Consider the following 17,683-nt stretch of genomic DNA (forward strand, 5'->3'; position numbering starts at 1 on the left):
GCTATGCTGTCTACTTTTTATGTGTGTCATGGCAATATGTAAAGATTGAGTCTAATATTTGGCCTTTATGCAACTCTTCTGTATGGCTTCATCCACGTGTCCTTCTATGATGGTTTGAGAGGTATGCTGGTGGCCCTAACACAGCCACACCACTGCAAGGGTTATAAACACATACAATTGCCAAAAAGTGTATAGTCATCCCCTTTGGCAAAAACAAAGTGCCCACAAATTACCACATAGGTGGAAATCCATTAAGTACAGAAGAAGTAATTAGGGACCTGGGGACCCAAGTTGATAGCAATCTCTCATTTGACAACCACGTGGCCAAAGTGGTTAGAAAAACATTTTATATAGCCCACCTAATCATGAAGGGATTCACATCTAGATCAGGGGAGGTCATCGTGCCTCTTTACTCATCCATCATCAGGCCCATAATTGAGTACAATGCCCCTTTTGGGATGTACCTTACCAGACACCTGCAGCAACTGGAAAGACCCCAAAAGTACCTCACCAAGAGGATCAAAGGGCTCAAACAGATGCCATATGCTGCCCGGTTAAAGAAACTCCAGCTCTACTCAGTGGCATACCGCCTGTTCAGAGGCGATCTGTGCCTGACGTATAAAGCCATGTCCAACCCGGAATTAATGGACATGCTGTACCTCAGAAAATCCAAATCTCATCAAGCTACGCGCTCGAGAGACTTGAACCTCAGCACTGAAATAAATAGGACATGCTGGAGGGACAGATTCATAACCCAGAGGCTCCCTTCACTCTGGAATAAAATCCCAGTCCAGGTTAGGCAGAGTCCCTCACTGACTCTCTTCAAGAGGAATCTTGATGAGTGGATGGGAGATCATAGGTTTACCCCGGGTATCACTTCTGTGTCACTGTTAGACAGAGGCACAGTATACTAACCTCGAAAAAGGGCATATCAAAATAAATTTAAAATGGGTGGTGAAAGCCAAACACATTCTGGCTAGGCTTATAAATGCCCTAGGGCAGAGACCCTAGTATGAACCTATGAACCTATGAACCTATGAACCATGTACTACCATTGTTGGGAGTATAACCCCTACTTGGCGAGTTTTACCTATGTTGTTGCTATATACATGACACAAGTGCCTCAGAGCCTATATAGTATAGGTGTGTCTGCCACTACTATTCAGGTAGTTGACATATGCAGGTGGTGTAAGGATTGCCACTGAGGGTTTGCAAGGCTCTAATAATATTATAACCATCTCACCCACATACACAATTCTGCATGTGCACATGCATTGAAACACACATGCACACAGAGTGGGCACTTTTGTGTTTAGAAGACCTACCTATCTAGTTAGCTACACTACATACCAATTTAGGTATTGCACATGCAACAGTGACATTGATTTATAAAATGTGTAACTTTGCTTCTAAGGTGGATGACATCTGTAGGCCCTGAATAGGTTGCCAATGGGAGAGTTAACAGGGTGGAACAGGCACACTAAATGGTATAACCATGTAGGCCCTGAATAGGTTGCCAATGGGAGAGTTAACAGGGTGGAACAGGCACACTAAATGGTATAACCAACTCACACACACACACACACACACACACACACACACACACACACACACACACACACACACACACACACACACACACACACACACACACACACATGCACACACAGGCATGACAGCCATGCTGCTACAGGGATTATACATACACAAACACATACACTCACACAGTTGGCAGTATTCAAATTATAATCCCTACCGATCTAGTTGTCTGTGCTATAGGGCTACATACCTATCGCATGCACCATGGTGATTATCTGCTGGAGACATACCTCACAACATCATACACCAATTAACATGGAAAAAGCCTTAATTAATTGTGGGATACACTCACAAGATATAGGGACACTTTTCACATATTTCTCTTACAGACCTAGACAACTGATAGGGTGATAGTTTTTGCATCAGCATGACCTTTCAGTAGGGTATGACATATGAAATGCATATGTCTGTCAATATTTCTGACATCAACACTCAATTATTTGACAATGATTTGACAGAAAAACACTTTGGTATGAGACATGGACCACATATATGTGGCAAACATCTGGTCATTCTGCAATAAGTTGTACAGTGGAGTGGTATGGTCTACAGAGTTTAAAACGGTGCATCTAAGGTGGATGACATCAACAGGCCCTGTGATGTAATGCCATGGTGAGGAGGCCAACATGCCTTAAAACAGTATAACCAACGTCCGCATGGATTCTGCATCACTCATTCACACACGTACATATATATGTATACAGTATTGGGATTCAAACCTGTACCTATCTAGTTGTATGCACTATAGTGCTACATACGTATCGCAAGCGCCACAAAGCTTAGATGGCTGCAGAGTGTTCAAATGTGCTTCTAAGATGAATAAACATCAGCAGCCCTTGTAAATTAGGGCAATGGGGGTATAACCTACAAACACACACACACACACACACACACACACACACACACACACACACACACACACACACACACACACACACACACAGACTCAGACACATATATACACTCAGGTGCCAGTATTGAAAGCAGAACCCCTACCTATCTAATTGCATGTATATACTATACATTTATCGCAAGTGCCACAAACCTTAGATGGTTGAGGAGTGTCCAAATGTGCTTCTAGGGTGAATGACATTCACAGCCTTGTAAGGTAGGGCAAAGGAGGGTTACTGGGTGGAACAGGCCTCAAAATGGCATAACCTACAAACAATACACACGGAGACACACAGTTAGCAGTACTGAAATTAGAGCCCCTACCTATCTGGTTGAATGTATTATAGTGCTACGTACTTATCGAGTGTGCCACTAGCTTTGTGCATTTGAAGAGTGTCTGCCACTGCCCTTGGGGTGGATGACATCAGTAGCTGCTGAGAGATAGCCCAGTATTGTGGAGGACACTGGTATCAGGGCCATTAAATCGGTGACCATTACACAGACATAAGCCTGTTTGGAGTGTGTATACAGATGTAAGTGTAAATGATGCAGAAACACACACAAGGTGGGTGATATGAGAATACAACCCAAACATCACTCCTATTACACAGTGGAGCTTACCAAAGTACTTGCACATGCCACTGCTTACAATTGTTGCACAAATGTCTCCACCACTACATCACTCTATGGCTTTCAGGATGTCTGTCTCTCTGTTTCTCACTCTATCTCTTTCTTTCTCTCTGTCAGTCTCTATCTCCCTCTCTCTCTCTCTGTCAGCATGTCTATATTTTATATATATGTATATGTTACCTATATATATATATATATATATATATATATATATATATATATATATATATATATATATATATATATGTGTGTGTGTATGTATGTGTGTGTATGTATATGCCACTCCACAGATGCAGCTTTATCTTATATATGCCACATACAGATAGATGAGGGTAATCCTGTGTGATATGGATGGGGAGAGGCAGCCAAAGCTGTCTGTATACAAAGGCATACATGGATAATACAGTTCTATAGTGGGATATGTGTTCAGACATGGGGTGGAATTGTCTGTGCAGGAGCATGCCCTATATGATCTTTAATAGTAACAGTGGTAGTCTAGTTCAGAGCTACATGTACTCTGGTCCGGGCTTTTGTGTGCTACAGCCAATTGGCTGATGAGCCAGTGTAAACAGTCCAGAAACTCAGTGTTATAGTGGCTGAGGGATCTCTTGGCTGTGTGCAACCCTTATTACGTGAGTCATATCCTGGGGTAGGTACAGAGTGCATTGGACTGAGCAAAGGTTTCCATAATATGTGTGGTATATTCTACATAGCACTTTGATTTCCTGTTATGTCAGTGGCACTGTGATTTCCTTGTATGTCAGTGGCAGGTTGGTTTAGATTAACGTGAAGAACCGCTGACAGACATTTGTTTACAGACTCCATACAGTGCAGGGAACTTATAGTACTGCACAAATTGTTCTAGTGTGCACAATCTATGTTTGTGTGGCTATTGCCCCCCCACCCCCTTATATGTGTCTCTTGGTCTTTGTGTACTGCAGTCACAGGCTTTGTCCACACTTGCCACTGTTATGTATTTGTAGTTAAGGTGTGACTGGGGTAGAAGTAACCTCACACATGGGGTTATGGACTTCACACCTCTGACTGTACATGTTTAGCAGGTTGCCCATCATTGTGACCCATACATCTGCTGTGGTCCTCAGAAGGTTTGTGTTGCACCTTTGCTATAAGGCTACATGGCCATAGCTGTCAAACTCTTACAGACACATATCCAGAAAGACACATAGATGACAGTTGTACACAAGCCCAGATTTGGGGACAAGGGTCTTAATATTTCTGATCCAAATGTAGACAGTTGGTAGAAGGTTTTTGTATTAGTTTTCCTTTCCTTATGGGTTATGAGGTCTGCATCTCAACTGTCTGTCATTGATATTTTCACATCAACCAATTTTGTTTACTAATAGTTTGGCAGGCAAATGAAAAGTTATAGTAAGCACAACAGATAAAGGAGGCATAGGTGTGGCTATTCTGTGAATCCCTGTAATTCCAGGGGTATGGATGATGCCCACTGACTTGTTGCCAGTACTGACTCAGTAACATGGAAACCTTCTTTATATCCTGGCAGTACATTGACCTGTCCCACCCTGCTGTTGTACTAGGCACCATGTATGTTACTCAGAGGTGTGTACTATCCATATGTGTGGCCCCCTGTCCCTCCACCATCCAGGTTTCCTACAGTAACATATATTTCTTCTGGACAGTCTGTATAACTCCTACTGTAGGTGTAGCTGACATGCAGATTTGTTGCCATGGTCAGTCTGGAACCATGGACCCTGACAACCACAGTCCTATAGTTAGACCAGTAGGTCACAACAACCACCAGTAAGTGCTGTGTACTTCCTGACACTATTAACCACAAACATAAAGAACACATTTGCCCCTGCATATTGTAGAACTGGAACAAGGTATAAAGTTGATTGTGACAGGACTGGGAATGTGTGGTCTGTTGCTATTAACTTACAAACATACATGTTACTGCAGTTCTATGTGAACACGGATGTGTTGGGCGAGGTCATACCACTCAACTGTACACATCTTCATTGACTGTCTAGGTGTTTGGCTCATATTTTGTTTCAATTTTTCATTACACATGTGGTTGTGTGCCAAATATTAGGGAAATCATTTAAGACTTAAGTTAGAAAGTTATGACAGCCATTTGAGTTTCAAAATTCTTGCCTACACTACAGAGAAGTCATGCTACTGCAACAGGTGTTATTGCATCCACTTTTGATGCTTTTAAGAGCAGTCTTTATGGCATGTGCCTGTTTTTGAGCCTTTGCTACACATTTCTTGATGTCTTTGTACAGCTTTCCTGTTGTTGGAGTTTTGGAACTATGTATGGGAATCCAACATAGAGATCCATGCATTTGTCCTATGACCCCACTGTTTGTAAGTCCCTCACATAGTGCAGGAATGTTGCTGATACAGGGCTTACTGCATATTGTGTGGCAGGCAGAACCTGGCAGTATGTGCCTGTTGTCCCACATAACTGTCCATTGTCTGCTGCTATCCCAGTAACCCACTCCATTCCCATGCATACATACAGCAATACCATGCATATGCTACCTCAGTGTACTACACCATTCATTTATTGTTAAGAAGGGTGACTTAACTTGTGGCAGCAGCAGTTGTGAGGACAGTGCTTCAGGGCTGACTCTTTCGGATGCACACAGTACACAGCTTATACATGGTAAGTTATAGGTAGTGTGATGTTTGTGGCATCCTTTTAACTATGTGTGCAGGTCAGAGAGAGGTGTTAGTCCCTGAGTCCCTAGGGTGTCAGTGTATGTGCTATGTGTTGCCTCTTTGCCAAGGCCAGGGCTTACTAGGCATGCCTATGTCTATCTACAGGACAAGCTGAGGAGGGTTCTCCTCCAAGTCCCCTGTGCCTGTGGTGACCTTGGCATTGATGGGGAGCTGTGTGTCTCTTCCCTGTGAGGTTTCTGCCGCAGCTGTTTCCACAAGATCATATTGTGTAGCATGGCACATACTATGAACATGTGTGCACATGTGGCTGGAGAGTACTGCAGGGCTCTACCTGATATGTCAAGGCAGCATAACCATGACTTGAGCATCCCAGACATATGCTATACAATGTTCCTAGTTTGTGCGTGTGCCTCATTATGGCATTCTTCAGTGTGTGTGTTTGTGTGTGTGTGTGTGTGTGTGTGTGTGTGTGTGTGTGTGTGTGTGTGTGTGTGTGTGTGTGTGTGTGTGGGCATTTCTGATTGGTGTTAACATCCATGGTTCCAGTATATAGCCAGCATCACCCACAAGATGTCCATATGGGATCTGCCCCCGGCAATGCCTGGCACAGCTGTGAGGCATGCCAGATGTGGGAGTCATAATAACTGCCAGAGCCGCCAGCAGACACATTGATGATAATGGGCTGGGCATTGCACACAGCCTGGCAGTTGATGGAGTGATAGCCCTTGCAGTTTACGTAGACTCTACCCTCTTCACCGAGTGGTGCTTTGATATGGACATGGGTGCAGTCTATGGCACCCAGTACCTCTGGGTAGTTTGCTACATGGTAGAAGAGATGCATATTGTTGATCCTGTCCTCAGGGATGCTGGGGAAATATATGTGCTCACTGTTATGTCTTAGCATGACATCCAGGAAGTGGTGGAGTACCATGGATGTGGATGCCTGTGAGACCCACATGATGTACCCAGTAGGTCTTTGGAAAGTACCTGTAGCTAGTATTCTTGAGGCTACACATACCTTTGTTTCCACTGGGATGGGTTCCCCTCTTTTGGCTTTGGGTCTGAGGTGAGGGCAACAGAGCTCAGTTAGTTGCTGAAATATGTCCCTGGCCACCCTGTAGCACTCTACTATCTCTAGCTCATGTAGCCCCTGATAGGTTACCCTGGGTCTGGACACTCTTCTCCTCCCCAGTCTGGGCCTTTTGTCAGCGTCATTGTCATTACCTCCTTTAGTCAGTAGCACATAGAGGTTTAACAAAGCAGCAGCAGCCCCTATCATTCTATCAGTTAAAATTCCCAAGTGTGTACTCCCATGGTACCAAGTATGTGGGAAAATCAGATTGAAGGGTATTTGCATATTTTATACTGGTGTGCCACAGATGATGCCTGTGTGATAGTCTGATTATGATACATTCCACCTGCCAGCTACATTATTGAGGTGTTTGAATGGGCCACTGTGAGTGGCAGAGGCCTTATTAGTCATTTATAGTTGATTGCCTTTTGTCTGCTATTTTCTTTTTATTCCCATTTCCTCCATTTTTAAGCCCTGAAAACTGTTGCAGCTAGTGGGAACATTGCTGAGTAGAAAAGGCCCTCCCCTGGATACAAACACGCTCAGCATTTCTGAAACCAGTTAAGCATAGCTAATCAACCTCAGACACATCCCCTTGCTTAGCAGTGCTTAGCTGGTTTCAGAAATGCTGAGTAGTGCTTAGCGGTGCACAAATCCACTTAGCTGGGCTGAATGCTGTTTATAATTAAACTTCTAAGCAATGCTCAAACTGGGTAAGCAGACCTAAGCACTGCTAAGCATTGCTCAGTTTTTATTTAAATGTTGTTCTTTTTTCGGCTGTTAGTGATCGCCACAGTGGAACTCCGGTCTGCTAATGATTGGCAGTAGATTTTTACGGTGCCGAGATGCCAGCCCGACACCCAACTTTCAATGAAGGTGCACCCATTCACGCATGTCTTTCGAATGCCAGTCGACCGTGGGGAGGACATAGGTTCATAGGTTGTTACTAGGCTATCAGCCCTAGGGCCTATACAAGCCTAGCCATAACAATTCCCTGGCTATTTCTTCCCACATTATTTACTTCCCTGGACCCCTGTCTAGCAGAGCGACTGACATGATCCCTGGGGTGAATTTCCTTTCTGCCATCCAATCGTCAAGGTTCCTTTTGAAGAGGGCCAAAGAGGAACTCTGCTTGACATGGATGGGCAATCTGTTCCAGAGTCTGGACAGTCTCTGGGTCAGAAATCTATCCCTCCAGCATGTTTTGTTTATTGTGATGACAAGGTTTAGATCCCTGGAGCGTGGGGCTCTGAGGGGTTGGCATTTCTTTAAGTGTAAACTCAACACAGAAGGCACTCCAGCTGAGAATCGAACAGGAGAACCTGTTGCTGTGAGGCAACAATGCTATCGCTGCACCACTGCAGCTAAACTCATAAATGTACTAATTGGAAACTAATTACTCATTACTGACATATTATTAAGTGCATATGTTTTACATTATATGACGTCACCCTACGTGCTTTGATTACATTACCTTGGGGTGTGACTGTACTGTATGGGACACTTGTGTTTACATGGGTGAGTTCACATCATATATCCACTGACACTGGAAATGTGGACCATCTACACTACCCTGGATAACAAATATCAATTACTACATCATTAAATAACATAAAATAATTTAACAATGCTTTCCCATGTAAAAGCTGAATAGCTTGTCTTGGTATTCGAACCATAAACTACTGCATAAAAAAACAGAAGTCTAACCACTAAGCTAATGGAGCTGTCCAGGCTCTCAGCTATATATTTCTATATGTCTCTTTCATGATACAAATACAGTGGAAAAAATATAACCATTTTAAATATATATATCAAAACATGTCATTCTATCAACTTTTTAAATTTGTAAGAGAAATATTTAAAAACTATCCCTATTTCTGGCCTTTTGCCCCACTTTTAGTACTGCATTTGTCTGGACTTGTAAGCTCCAATGTGTTTACAACAAGTGTGACACACATCCTTTTCATGTCAGCTGCCTCTTCTGCCTACACCACCACATTATAGCCCCTACATGGTTAGGTACCTGCAGACATGGTGGCCCATTTTGCTATTGAGTAAACTTAGCTAATTTGCATGCACCTAATAACCTATACCTGAGTTACTGCACTACACAAGAGCCTGTGTCTTTAGCAACCACTGTTACCTGCCATGGTATGAGTCTGCATGTTGCCCAGTATAATGGGGAATTTACTTTTAACTTAAATAATCCCCTTTTAGTATTTTAATTTTATATTTTGTCAGATCCCATGCTTGGGCACCGCTGCGCTCCGCTTTCACATAGCATATATGCACATAAAATTAACCTTTGATTTTTTTATATTTTGCATCAGTTTTACATGCCAATGGCCATAGTTTTGGCCATTGGCATGCCTGATGCAACTAATGCATGCGTTACTTTGAGATGTCATACATGGATGCCTGTCTGCTTCCTGGTTTGGTAAATCACCTCATTTGCATGGTTTTCACCAGCAAATGAGGTGATTTACATCCCGCAATCGCATCTGTGGTTGAACAGTGCTGGGAGGTTCGTGCACACCCCATCACTTTTTACTGGATCACAAAGGCTCTGAACTCCATGTTTCAACCGTGACACTATGCTTACATAGGGATTATTTCCATGTAAACCTTAATGAATTACCACCTATGTTTATTTTCAGTCCAAGTGAAGTGCTTGCAATCATTCTTATTGGGTCTGACTGTTTTGTTTTGAGGAAATGATGTAGCACATTGCTAATATAAATGTTTGATAAACACAGAATATTTTCTACATAATAGTTATTACAACTATTATAGTATGTTAACTCTACGATCTGCATAGTACCAGTAGGGTTAGAAATGAAAATACTATAATGAATAATAGACAGGTTTCTGTTAGACATGCTTCATATTTTTAAGATATTAGCTAGGATTTTAGAAGTTAACTGATCACCTTGTACATGAGAGTAAAAGAAAGCATATGAAAACTAGTATAAAATGCAATAATTTTTAATGTAATATGTGAAATGTTATGCTTAGATCCCATTGTGATAACTATAATTTTAAAAAAGTGAACATACATCACAGGTATTCAGATTTTTTAAACATATATACTAAAGATGTCTACATGGGCTTTTTTCTGCTACCATTCTGTGACCTGGAACTAGTTCTGCTTAAAAATAGAGTGGCATTATAGCATCTCCCCGATTTAATATATACTCACCAGCTTTTTGTACTAGTTAACCAACTCATTAACTAATAAAGTACTTAATGTGGTTTAAAAGGCAGCTCATCTTATATTGAAGGGCTTATTGATATCTGATATTTTTCTCATGATGTCTTTGAGAGCCACCCAACTCATGTAACAAACTGTGATATTTTTAGGAAGCTCAAATTTTGACCTTCTTGAAAGAGTCAGGATTTCCTAACACACAAACACACACACACACACACACACACACACACACACACACACACACACACACACACACACACACACACACACACACACACAGACGTGTATCTTCATCTATGTCTGTATCTACATCTAGTAGAAAAAAGTGTACCCATCTGGTTCTGGCTGTTCTGTTTTTAAGAAATGATGTTGCATTATTCTTAATGTGATTGTTTATTTGATTCAAGCAATCATATTATTGATAATGTGATTGAGTCAGATTCTGGCATTGTAATGAGTTGGTCCCAATGCTGCTGCACCATGAAGAACTGTATTTGTCAAATTTCTTAATCTACAAGTGTCAGTAATGTGGTAAGGTATGTGAATAGAGAACATCAACAACTACCAAAACAAATCCTTGAAATTCAAGTGCAAGCTGGAGTGATATAAATGTTAATGTTTTACCTGATATAAAGTTTAATATATTTAACTATGACATGTAGCTAACATAGTTGCAGAGTACTAATATTTTAACTGATATAAATGTTAACATATTTAACTATAACATGTAGCTAACATAATTGTGGAGCACTAATGTTTTAACTGGTTTGCATGTTACCATATTTAACTATAACATGTAGCTAACATGGTTGTGGAGTACTATCTGGCATATGATTAATCATGGTGACTGCTTTGTGCTACATGTCCTGTCCAAATAGGCTGCACTGCACTAAAAATTTAATATATATGTGTGGGCAATGCATAAAAGGTTCTGGATGAGAATGTTTATCATAGAAACATGCTGGAGGCATTAGGCCAGTGGGGAAAGGCTGTGAATTGAGGAACTAGGTGAGAGAGAAGGACAGAGACAGAGAGAAAGCTAGGTGTGTAAGTGAGATCAAAACATTACCTAGAAAGCAATACACAAATGACTGATAAGGTTGCTGACAGGCAGAAGCTTTGACCTATCTTGTATCAGAGATGAAAAAATCATTGGCGCTCACTTGTGGCATGCTCAAAGACCCTTTGGGGGTCCAGCTCTTAAGGAAGAGTAAGTCACTGGTAGGAAAAAGAAAAGGGCATTACAATCTAGTAAAGAGACCTAGTAAATGGATTAGAATTAAAAGGGAAAGATTGGATACAGTGTGGTTACAGAAACTAAAGGTGTGAAAGAAGGAAATGGTGAAGATGAAAAAGAATGCCTATAAATGAGTAGGGACAAATTGTATTAGAGAAGGAAAAAAGAAGAATAGGAATACTAATAAAAAAATTGGCAGGTTGATGGTGGGAGGAGAGAGTAACAGGAAAAATGGCAAGTGAGTGCTATGTAGAGGTACCTTTGGAAAAATAGGACAGTGGTAATGGAACTCTATTGTGTCAGGAATGGAGATGAAGTCTAGGAAATAATTCAATGTGTAGAAGCAAGTGAAAGACTGAGACTGTAAAGACATAGTAATATGGGTAGAAAATTCCAGTGTAATATTAGAGTTTATTTATATATGTTCTATGTGAAGTTTTTTTTCTTTTATTGTTTTTACTATTTTCACATTTTCTAAAACCATTTTCACAATAAATGCAACATCCAACTAAGTTCCATTAAGATACAAAGCTCTTCTATGACATCATCCTATAATACTTATTATTTAAAATTATTTTTCCCACCTTTCTTGCCACACTATACAAAAAGATCAACTTCTCTTACTCTATCATTGAAATTATGTTAACTGATAGTATTTGTAGTAAAAGGGTTGATACCAGGCTAGGAAAACTGATTTAAAGATGTTATGGGTTTTTTTCTCAATTTTATTTACTACTAGTAACACATTAAGTCTGCAAAATGTTTGAAACCTTGTGATCTTTTCTCTTGTAAATGTAAAGGAACTGTAGGAAAAGGAAACATATGAATCTACTGTTTGAAAATGTAGGTATAACCTCTTGCATCTGCTGTGCTAGCAGGTCTTAAAATTCAATTGCTTTCCACTTCAAAAATGGAGCAGACTAGAACTATGAAAAGAGAGCAGACAGTAAAATATAGACAAGAAACGCCTTGTTTGGTAGTGTCTATTGTTGTAGATTGGTGTAATTAATGTCTTGCCTTTGAAGGTGGAAGAACTGGTTTAGTTACTTTTGCTGTGGGAAAGCAAACTATTAAAATAAACTGATGCAATGTTTTCTGAAAAAAATTAATCATATCATAAGAACATAACTGAAGAAATGGAATAAATAGATATTTAAGACTGATCTTTTGTCTTTTTGTCTTTGGTTTGCCAGTATTGAGTTGAACACTTCCATGTAAAAACTAAACTTCCATGTAAAAACTAAAAAAACTAAATTTCTACTCTTCCTTCCTAAAATACTGGCACAACATAAATCTTCTTTCTCCATCACCTGCCTTTACAATAACATCATTTGACCTTAATCCCATACTAAATTACTTGGTGTCATTATTGACAATGAACAAAAATTTGACTTGCATATTAATCAATGCATAAAAAAACACCAAAAACCTGATCTCCTGTATCGTAATCATAAATTGCTTTCACCCTGCACAAAACCCTCCCTTGCCCTGTCTCTTATCTTACCCTGTCTTTTGTATGCAGTACCAGTCCTTACTAACCATCAGTCATATCTTCTTTCCAAATTAGAGCAAACATAAAATAAAACAGATATAGATTTGCCTCCAATCTCCTCTATAAATCCCACCACTGCCTCGCCTTCAAGTCATTACAATGGCCCGATGCATCCCCCATAAGTTCCAATTCAAACTAGAACTTAAATACTACATATAAAAGACCTGGTCCAGCCCTTGTCAAGCTCCAACCTAACATGTAACTGCCTTCTTCCTAATTCTATTTTCTTACTCTAATTCATTTTTCTTTTTTCTTTTTTCTAATGATATTGTGTGTGTGTGTGTGTGTGTGTGTGTGTGTGTGTGTGTGTGTGTGTGTGTGTGTGTGTGTGTGTGTGTGTGTGTGTGTGTGTGTGTGTGTGTGTGTGTGTGTGTGTGTGTGTGTGTGTGAAAATAATAACTTGTATGAAAGGCAGTTACCAATGGGTATGGTACACTGGAAGGCTCTGTGGTTCACAGAGAAAGTGATGGAAAAAGCGTCTTGTGTGTAGTAGGCTAGAGATTTAGCTCTGTAAGTGGCCACTGTTTAGTTTAATCTGGGGGTGGATGTTGAAAGTTCATTCACAGGAGAACAGTGCTCATTCCCTTTATACTCTTGGGGAAATGTTGCATTTTATGAATTGGTTATTGAATCAGACTTGTGCACACTTTATTTCTTATAGATACATTGGTTCATAGGAGGTTACTAGGCTATTGGCCCTAAGGCCTTTATTAGCCTAGCCATGTTATACCTTTGTTCCCTTATTGACTAAGTTGTATGGTCTATATTTATAGCATGAGTCTATGAACAGCATCAACTGCCATTATCCAAGAAGCACATAGGCGACACCCCCAGAGTAATTTTATAGTCTCTTATCAAGTTTTCTAAATTATGTTTAATAGGGTTATTGAGGAGCACAGTTTTCCGTGACTTGGGAGCTTGTTCCAGAGGAATGGCAATCTCTGGAAGACATATCTGTCTCTGCAGCATGTCCTCTTAATGTCACAGGCAAGGTTAAGATCCCTAGAGTGAGTGAATCTTGTCCCATCTGACTTGCAGATGTGCAACATTTCCATTAGGGCAGGGTCCGAGACTGCTCTGTAGGCCAGGCACAAGTCACCTTTCAGCAGCCTATAAGATACAGAGTACAGTGACAAGGCCTTCAGTCTGTCCATGTAGGTCATGTGTTGAAGACTCTGAATTTTCTTGGTGAAAAACCTCTGAGGTCTCTCTAGCTGTGGCAGGTGTCTGGTGAGGTAAATACAGAAGGGAGCACTGTGCTGCATTAGTGGTCTAATGAGGGATGAGTGGAAGAGAGTTATAACATCCTTAGTTGTGATGCCTTTACTTATGAAATGTGCAGCACAGAAGTCCTTCTTTACCACCGTGGATATATGGTGAGCGAAGATAAGGTTGCTATAAACCTATGTTTCCAAATCTTTCACCACAGGGTTTGAGCTAAGGGAGTACTGTTAATATTTTAATTTGCAGGGACTTCCTCTTTGTCAAAAGGGATGGTAATGCTGTTTTTTTTTGCATTTAGTCTAAGTCCGTGGCTTTGGCACCAATCATTTGTCTGTGTACGCCCTTTTGTATTATGTCAACATAATTGGGGGATTCAATGATTGCACCCAGTTTGCGGTCATTGGTGAACCTGGTAAGCCACAGGCCATTTATTTTCACCTGGACATCTGAGAAATAGATTCCAAGTAATAGTGAGCCCAGCAAAGCTCCTTGTGGTACACCACTGGTAACTGGTCTGCTGGTAATGGTGGAATCCCCAACTTGGACTTTACGTGTTCTGTCTTTGAGCCAGTTGGCTACCCATCTAGTGACACATGGGTTAATTCCCAGCTGGGTGAGTTTCTCAATGTTGCCTGAGTGGGGAATTGTGTCAAAAGCTTTGGCTGAATTAAGATAGGCTGTATATACTGTTTTACCTTCATCCAGGGCTTTGGTTCATAGGTTCATAGGCAGGTACTAAGCTATCAGCCCAAGGGCCTATGTAAGCCTTGCCAACAAGGTTCCCTGGCTTATGCCACCCAAGAAAGTTATTTTCCTGTGCCACTGTTGAGCAGAGACACAAAAGGTGTATTTCCTTTTTCCCGTCCACTCATCAAGATTTTTCTTGAAGAGTGCTAATGAAGAACTTTGCTTGACATAGATGGGCAGCCTGTTCCAGAGTATGGGAAGTGTCTGGGATAGGAATCTATCCCTCCAGCATGTTCTGTTTATTGTGGTGACAAGGTTTAGGTCCCTAGAGCGTGTAGCTCGGAGGGATTGGGATTTCTTTAGGTGTAGCATGTCCAACAGCTCTGGGTTTGACATAGCTTTATATGTCAGGCAGAGATCACCTCTGAGTAGGCGCTATGCTACAGAGTAAAGCTGGAGTTTTTTGAGGTGGTCAGTGTAGGGCATTTGTTTGAGTCCAGTAATCCTCTTTGTGAGGTACTTCTGTGGCCTTTCCAGCTGCTGCAGATGTCTTGTGAGGTACATTCCAAAAGGGGCGTTGTACTCTATAGTGGGTCTAATGAGTGTCGAGAAGAGGGGAACGATAACCTCTCTTTTCCTGGATGAGAACCCTTTTATGATGAGGTGTGCCACGTAGAAGGACTTCCTGACTAGTGTGGCGATGTGACTGTTCAAACCAGAAAACCTATAGCTGTGAGGCAACAATGCTACCACTGCACCACTGGTGACATTCTCAAAGAAGTCCATCTGGTTTAATAAGCATGCTCTACCCTTAATGAAGTCAAATTGGGTTGCGTCAAGAGTTTGAAGGTCACCTATGTCTTTGTTGATAATGTCCATTATGATTCTCTCCATGGCCTTGCAGATAAGGCTGGTTAGGCTTGTGTGTCTGTAGTTCCCACGCTCAGCTGATGGACCCTCTTTGTGGAAGGGAATTGCTGTTGCTAGTTTTCCACTCTGCTGGGACAAAGTCTGTACTTAGATTATGGTTGAAGACAGTGCTAAGTGGTTTTACTAGCTGTTGTTTTAGACCATTTAATAGGCAGCCTAGGGTGTTTTCTTTTAAAAAAACTAAGAAGCACAACAAACTGCAGAACTGTAATCCAAGCCAGATGGCTAAAAAGGAAAGAAACCAACAGAATTTTTAAAGCTTTAGAAGTTCATAGGTTCATAGGTAGGTACTAGACTATTGGCCCTAGGGCCTATATAAGCCTAGCCAAATGGTACCCTGGCTTTTGCCACCTAAGAAAATTATTTTCCTGTGCGCCTGTCAAGCAGAGCCACAGAAGTGATTCCCGGGGAGAATTTCCTATCTCCCATCCAGTCATCAAGATTTTTCTTGAAGAGTGCTAATGAGGAGCTCTGTTTGATATAGATAGGCAGTTTGTTCCAGAGTATGGGAAGTCTCTGGGAAAGGAATCTATCCCTCCAGCATGTTCTATTTATTGTGGTGACAAGGTTTAGGTCCCTAGAGCATGTAGCTTGGAGGGACTGGGATTTCTTTAAGTTAGAGCATGTCCAACAGTTCTGGGTTTGACATAGCTTTCTATGTTAGGCAGAGATTGCCTCTGAGTAGGTGATATGCAACAAAGTAAAGCTGGAATTTTTTGAGATGGTCTGCATAGGGCATCTGTTTGAGGCCGGTAATCCTCTTTGTGAAGTATTTCTGCGGCCTTTCCAGTTGTTGTAAATGTCTTGTGAGGTACATACCAAAAGGGGAGTTGTACTCTATAATGGGTCTAATGAGTGATGAGTAGAGGGGAACAATGACCTCTTTTTTCCTGGATTAGAAACCTTTTGTGTTGAGGTGTGCCACATAGAAGGATTTCCTGACTACTGTGGCGATGTGATTATCAAAGGAGAGACTACTGTCCACCTGTGTCTCAAGGTTTCTTATCACACTTTTGGTGTTAAGTAGACAACCACCTATGTGGTAGTTCATGGGTACAGCGTTTTTACCAAAAGAGATGACAATGTACTTTTTGGCATTGAGCTTGAGGCCTTGACACCAGTCATCTGTCTCAGTGAGGCCCTTTTGTAGGATGCCCACATCGTTAGGAGTTTTGATTACGGCTTCTAGTTTGCAGTCATCTGTGAACTTTGTTAGTCAAAGACTTTCTGTGTTAGCCTGTACTTCAGAGAAGTAGATACCAAACAGGAGAGGACCTAGGACTGAACCCTGTGGTACTCCACTTGTCACTGGTCTGAAACTGGATTTAGAGTCTGCTACTTTCACAGTGTGCATTCTGTCAGTGAGCCAGTTGGCAACCCATCTTGTGGCATAGGGATTTATAGCTAGTTTAGTGAGTTTATCTATAATTCCAGCATGGGGGATGGTGTCGAAAGCCTTGGCAAGATCTAGATAGGCTGTGTGAACCACCTTACCCTCATCTACGGCTTTGGTGACCGCTTCAAAGAAGTCTATCAGGTTTAGGAGACATGATCTGCCTTTTACAAACATGAACTGGGTAGGGTTCATAGTGTGGAGATTATCAATGTCATTGTTTATAAGTTCCATTATGATACATTCCATAGCCTTGCAGACCAGGCTCATCAGGCTAATGGGCCGGTAGTTCCCAGGCTCCATGGTGGCTCCCCCTTTGTGGAGTGGGATAATCGTTTTTGTCCAACCTTCAGTAGGCATAAAGCCTGAGGTGATTCTATGATTGAACATGGTACTTATGTGGGGTGCCAGTTCGTTCTGTAGTTCATGTAGAACACAGCCTGGGATGTTATCAGGTCCCATGGATGCTGTGTTCTTGGCTTTGGAGAGTGTGCTTTTTACCTGTGCAGCCATGATTACAGAAGCTTTGCATTCTTCTGGTATAGAGATGGGCCCTTTAGGGGGTGGGAGAGGGATAAAGTAACCACTGA

This window comes from Protopterus annectens, chromosome 10.part0, assembly GCF_019279795.1.
Source record: "Protopterus annectens isolate FY-2018-M chromosome 10.part0, PAN1.0, whole genome shotgun sequence".
In the NCBI taxonomy this organism is placed as follows: Eukaryota; Metazoa; Chordata; order Ceratodontiformes; family Protopteridae; genus Protopterus; species Protopterus annectens.